Genomic DNA, 7295 nt, shown 5'->3' on the forward strand with positions numbered 1-7295 from the left:
CCTTCTTTTTGTCTTCTTCTTCTGGGACCCCTATGATTTGAATGTTGTAGCGTTTAATATTGTCCTGGTGCTCTCTGAGACTGTCCTCATTTCTTTTAATTCATTTTTCTTTTTTCCTCTCTGATTCATTTATTTCTACTAACGGACAGGGAGGCCTGGCATGCTGTGATTCATGGGGTTGCAAAGAGTCGGACATGACTGAGCGACTGATCTGATATGATCTGATCTTCTGATTCACTAATCCTATCTTCTGCCTCTGTTATTCTACTATTTATTGCCTCCAGAGTGTTTTTGATCTCATTTATTGCATTATTCATTATATATTGACTCCCTTGCATTCCTGTACCCTAATAATGAGAAAACAGAAAGAGAAATTAAGGAAACAATTCCATTCACCATTGCAATGAAAAGAATAAATACTTAGGGATATATGTACCTAAAGAAACTAAAGACCTATATATAAAAACTATAAAACGCTGGTGAAAGATATCAAAGAGGACACTAATAGATGGAGAAATATACCATGTTCATGGATTGGAAGAATCAATATAGTGAAAATGAGTATACTACCCAAAGCAATTTATAGATTCTATGCAATCCCTCTCAAGCTACCAACAGTATTCTTCATGGAGCTAGAACAAATAACTTCACAATTTGTATGGAAATACAAAAAACCTCGAATAGCCAAAGCAATCTTGAGAAAGAAGAATGGAACTGGAGGAATCAACCTGCCTGACTTCAGGCTCTACTACAAAGCCACAGTCATCAAGACAGTATGGTACTGGCACAAAGACAGAAATATAGATCAATGGAACAAAATAGAAAGCCCAGAGATAAATCCACGCACATATGGACACCTTATCTTTGACAAAGGAGGCAAGAATATACAATGGATTAAAGACAATCTCTTTAACAAGTGGTGCTGGGAAAACTGGTCAACCACTTGTAAAAGAATGAAACTAGAGCACTTTCTAACACCATACACAAAAATAAACTCAAAATGGATTAAAGATCTAAACGTAAGACCAGAAACTATAAAACTCCTAGAGGAGAACATAGGCAAAACACTCTCCGACATACATCACAGCAGGATCCTCTATGACCCACCTCCCAGAATATTGGAAATAAAAGCAAAAAGAAACAAATGGGACATAATTAAACAAAAAGCTTCTGTACAACAAAGGAAACTATAAGCAAGGTATAAAGACAGCCTTCAGAATGGGAGAAAATAATAGCAAATGAAGCAATTGACAAACAACTAATCTCACAAATATACAAGCAACTCCTATTATTTCAATTTTTGACTTCATGGAAAACAGAAAAAAAAATGTTCAGGGCCAGAATTACATGATCTTGTACAGTTGTTCATATAAATTCAAATCAGTACATTTTCCATATAATGTCATACTGTAATGCTTAAAATAAGCATTTTTAACAAGAAAATCTCAATTTTGTGTATAGTAAAACTTTGCTACTGTTAGTTTCTCTAATACTGATTAGGCAAATCACTTAAAGAGGCAATTTAAAGAATTGTATGTATAAGCTATTTTCCTAAAATAGCCACAGATATGAGAAAGATATTTAATAAAAACACCTTAGTTATTGATTATCAAAAGACCAGGTTAACATCAAGCATTTATTTAAGTATACAACTAAACGTAGCAAATGTAGTCATATTTGGTATCAAGCAACTACAAATTGGCAGTTGGCATGGGTACTTGCCATATAACCTCTACAAGGATTAAATCATGTGCTGCTGCAACTGCTGACCTTCAACACTCCCTGAAGGAGTGAGGGTAGAGAGAAGAAATGAGGCACTCTCTGCTTCAGGAAAACTGCCAGGACAGGTCTTCAGATAGATACACTCAGGAGCTGATTTTATGAGCCCAATTCTTGTACCTCCTCATATCTAGAAAAGTACTAAAATTCTTCAGCAAATTGTTTCTCATGACTGGCAGAAGCTTCGTAAGACCAGCAGAAATTCTAAAATAAATATGTGCTTAATTGCATATCAAAATCACATATATACTATCCTTCCCCCGTACCTCTTTGGAACAGTTTCTCAACTTTCTCAGAGTTACTTGAGGCACTGTCTCCTGGGTTGCTCATATTGCCCACCTAAAAACTTAACACACAGCTCTCAAGTTTTTTAAGTTACCAGTTTCTTCAGGCTTTTTAAAAGAATTGTTATTGTATATATGTTAAAATTGGCATTCCCCCAAAGCAGGGTCTGTATCATAATTTTCCCTAAGCAACTATTCATTATAATAGTTTTTTTTTTATGCTTTATTTTATTTTATTTTTTTAATCTTTGTAAAGTCTCTTTTATTTATTTTTTTAATTTTATTTTTAAACTTTACATAAGTGTATTAGTTTTGCCAAATATCAAAATGAATCCGCCACAGGAATATATGTGTTCCACATCCTGAACCCTCCTCCCTCCTCCCTCCCCATACCATCCCTCTGAATTGAAGAATAATATAGTGATGTTTGAATGGCATCATCGAGTCAATGGACATGAGTTTGAGCAAATTCCAGGAGACAGTAAGGAACAGGGAAACCTGGGTGCAGTCTTCTGCAGCTGAGGAGTCTGCAGTCCATGGGGTCGCAAAGAGTTGGACATGACTGAGTGACTGAACAACAGCACAGAAAATGTTAAACTCCATAATGGGAAACGTTTTTTGATTTCTCAAGAAAATGTAATTACATTTTTCTTTTAGTTGTACTGTTTTTCACATAGTTACAAAGTAGGCCACAGTATGAAAAGGAGAGTGTGTGCAAGATTCTAATAAGACTGTCAGATTATGTTTATAGTCTCTGTGTAGTAAATTAAAAATAAGATTAAATATGATTTAATATGCATTTAATTTCTAGAAAACCTGACTTCTGATGAGATTGTAAAACACTATTCTCTCTGTGTGTACATGCTCTGCCTCTTTCTGACTTTAATTTTCTAAAAATTAGTGTGAAATAATGAAATTAAAGGTGTTGCAAAGAAGGAAATAAAACCACTCACATAGTAACGGACTAGAAAAACTAGCCCTAAAGGAAGAAAACTACATGAGAGAAGGATTACAAATTGAATGGAAAAAAAAACTGTATACTGTATAAGCACATATTTGTGTATATGTGTATATATATGAAGAATTCAAATTTGAATGGCAAAAGGAAAATATACATATGCAAATATCCTTGATAAACTGCTGGCAATAAAAATATGATTGATGAAATATGAATCTAGGGAGGCTGTGTGGATATTAATAGATTCTGAAATTCCTGGATTTTCATTTAATAGCTTTCCATTCCTATGTGTCTAATTCATAAAACATGACTTTTATTTTTCATTTGCTTTAGAAAAATACAGTCCTCCTTGCCGTGCCCATGAAGATTCACTTGACTTGCTGATTCCTTAGGGTATAGATAAAAGGGTTCAGCATGGGAGCTATGGAGGTGTTTAGCACAGCCACCCCCTTACTCAAAGAGACCCTGTCCTTTGCTGATGGATTCATATACATGAAAATGCAGCTGCCATAAGAGATGGAGATGACAATCATGTGGGAAGAACACATGGAAAAGGCCTTTGTCCTCTGAGTGGTAGAAGGGATCCTCAAAATTGTTCTGATGATATATGTGTAGGACAGAATTATTAATGCTAAAGTGAACAAGAGAATAAACACAGCACAGGAAAACCCTACTATCTCTAGAAATTTGGTGTCTGAACAAGAAAGGTATAATAAGGGGAAATAATCACAACGAAAAAGGTCAATAACATTGGACTTACAGTAATCAAGTTGAAGGAAAAGCATTACTAATGGGAATATGGTTAAGAATGAAGCTACCAAGAGGCTAAGACAAGCAGTGTGCAGATTCTGTGATTCATGGTGGTCATGTAATGCAGCGGCTTGCAGATGGCAAAGTAACGGTCATAGGACATGTCAGCCAGAAGATAAAACTCAGTGACTCCCAAGAAAATGAAAAAAAAAAATAATAATAATAACTGAGCCATACAATCACTAAGAGATGGTTTTATCTCCTGTAATAATGGTGGCCAGGAACTTGGGTATACTGACAGTTCTGAATGAAATTTATGATAAGGAGACATTTCTGAGGAAGAAATACATGGGGGTCTGGAGGTGGATATCCAGCAGGGTCAGGGTGATAATGGTCAAGTTCCCAGTGATGCTGAGCATGTAGGTGATGAGCAGAAAGATAAAGCTCACAACCTGAAGTTGTGGGTCATCTGACAGCCCCAGGAGGATAAACTCTGTTATTTCTTGTAGTTTCTCATTTTTCTTCTTCTTCTTTTGAGTAACCTCCAGGAGAAAACACAAACAGAAAACACAGAAAAGGGGGTTATCCAAGTATAGCACTGGGATTTGGCTCTGAAAGGAAACCTACTATGCCCTGCTAACATAATTCAGGAGATTGTTTAAAAGTTAATGAAATAGATAACTTGTTTTGAAGTAAGTTTTTACGACATGTCAGATTTGTGTTTCACATAGAATGTTTCTTTATAAAATCCCTAGTTTGCAAACTGGCATCAGGCTAAAAATATTTTTAAAAGTCTTATACAAACAACATATCCTTCACATGAAAAGCAAGGATTATAATCTATGTTTTTTCTTAACCTAGGAAATACAGGAAGAGAAAAGCTACCTCTTGACTCTTAAAAAGAGTCTCCACAGGATCCCCTCCTATTGGGATACTCTCTGTCTTTTCTTCAACCTCAGTAAATCATCCTATCCTAATGTCTGTCACCTAGTTTCTCATATAATGATTATTTCCTAGTGTAATATAGAAAAGGCAAAAGTGTCAGGAAAAAGGCCATTCAGTGCATATGTTTCAAAAAGGAAAATCATGGAAGATGAATCTTGAGTTATGTGACAGATTTCTAAGTTTTGAATCAAACTCACAATCACCTTCTCAACCTCCTACTCATGTGAAGCCCCAGATAATGGAATAAAGGAATCCTGGTCATGTATCTGTTTTGGTGGTCTTCTCAGATATTATTAGATAGTCAAGAGTAGAAAGGAGGCAAAGTGGCCATTAAGTATATTGGATCTGTGTCATGAGCTAAGAAAACCAAATTGTGTCAATATCTGGTACTGCTGCTACTAAGTTGCTTCAGTCGTGTCTGACTCTGTACAACCCCCTGATGGCAGCCCACCAGGCTCTCCCGTACCTGGGATTCTACAGGCAAGAGTACTGCAGTGGCTTGCCATTTCCTTCTTCAATGCATGAAAGTGAAATGTTAAAGTGAAATCGCTCAGTCTTGTCTGACTCTTAGTGACACCATGGACTGCAGCCTACCAGGGTCCTCCATCAATGGGATTTTCCAGGCCAGAGTACTGGAGTGGGGTGCCATTGCCTTCTTCATGTCAATATCTAAAATAAAACATTACTTTCAGGAGAACACTTTTTTCTTCCAAATCTCTCTATCTACATACTATTAGCATTCTCTCTCTATCTATATGTGTATATTCTGATTTTTACATTATATTTGTATTTTATCTACAATAATATTCCTTTAATAGAAGTTCTATTTTGTCAGGCTACTAGTATAATCCATGAAAGAGCAATAAAGTCTTTATTTGTCTTCATAACTAACAGTAGCAGAAATCATTTAACCAGTTTATTTCAATATCTGAATCATTGACTACAGTAAAGTCTTTGACTATGTGGATCACAACAAACTGTGAAAAATTCTTAAAGAGATGGGAATACCAGACCATCTTACCTGTCTGTTGAGAAACCTGTATGCAGGTCAACAGGCAACAGTTAGAACCAGACATGGAACAATGGACTGGTTCCCAATTGGGAAAGGAATACATCAAGGCTGTATTTTGTCACCCTGCTTATTTCAATTCTATGCAGAGTGAAGTGAAGTGAAGTAACTCAGTTGTGTCTGACTCTTTGCCACCGCATGGACTGTAGCCTACAAGGCTCCTCCCTCCATGGGATTCTCCAGGCAAGAATACTGGAGTGGGTTGCCATTTCCTTCTCCAGGGGATCTTCCCGACCGAGGGATCGAACCCGGGTGTTCCTATTTGCAGACAGATGCTTTAACCTGTGAGCCACCAGGGAAACCCCAGAGTACATCATGTGAAACACCAGGCTGGATGATGCACAAACTGGAATCAAGATTGCCCAGAAAAATATCAACAACCTCAAATATGCAGATGATACCACTCTAATGGCAGAAAGTGAAGAGAAACTAAAGAGCCTCTGGATGAGGGTGAAAGAAGATAGTGAAAAAACTAGTTTAAAATTCAACATTTAAGAAATTAAGATCATGGCATCCAGTCCCATCAATTCATGGCAAATAGATGTGGAAACAGTGGAAGCAGTGACAGATTTTCTTTCTTGGGCTCCAAAATCACTAAGGACAATGACTGCTGCCATGAAATAAAAAGATGCTTGCTCCTTGGAAGAAAAGCTGTAACAATCATAGACAACATATTTAAAAGCAGAGATATAACTTTACCAAAATGGTCCATATAGTCAAAGCTATAGTTTTTTCAGTAGTCATGTATGAATGTGAGGGTTGGACCATAAGGAAGGCTGAGCGCCCAAGAATTGATGCTTTCAAATGATGGTGCTGGAGAACACTCTTGAGAGTCCCTTGGACTGCAAGGAGATCAAAACAGTCAATCCTAAAGGAAATCAACCATTAATATTCAATGGAGGGACTGTTGGTGAATGAAGCAGCAATACTTTGGCCACCTAATGTGAAGAGCCAACTGATTGAAAAATACCCTAATGCTGGAAAAGATTGAAAGCAAAAGGAGAATGGGGCATCAGAGGGTGAGATGGTTAGATACTATCACTGACTCAATGGACAAGAATCTGAGCAATCTCTAGAAAATACTGAAGGACAGGGAAGCTTAACATGCTGCAGTCAATGGGGTGGCAAAAACCGGGACACTACTTAGTGACTGAATAACAACAACAATAACAAATTTCAATATCATTCATTTTGTGAATTCTCATTGATTTGTAGCTTTTACATTCTAGTGTCAGGATAGAACTTTTTACAATAGCATACTTAATTTCAAGGTGTGGGTTTGTTGATTTGTACTGTGTAATTTATTGTAACATTGTGAAAATTCTCACAATTTTTTTTTTCTCTACAAACCTGAGCTCTCTTTTCATTTACTCCTCTGTATAGCAGAAAGTAGAGCTGCTGCTGATTTAGGGAAAATTCCAACTGAGGTCAATGGTGGCCAGTGCACTGGGAAAAAATGTGATGTTCACTTTAAAATGAACCTATGCTTTTGATAATCTTCAATGACTAG

Source organism: Bos indicus, chromosome 5 (genome assembly GCF_029378745.1).
Source record: "Bos indicus isolate NIAB-ARS_2022 breed Sahiwal x Tharparkar chromosome 5, NIAB-ARS_B.indTharparkar_mat_pri_1.0, whole genome shotgun sequence".
NCBI classification, from domain to species: domain Eukaryota; kingdom Metazoa; phylum Chordata; class Mammalia; order Artiodactyla; family Bovidae; genus Bos; species Bos indicus.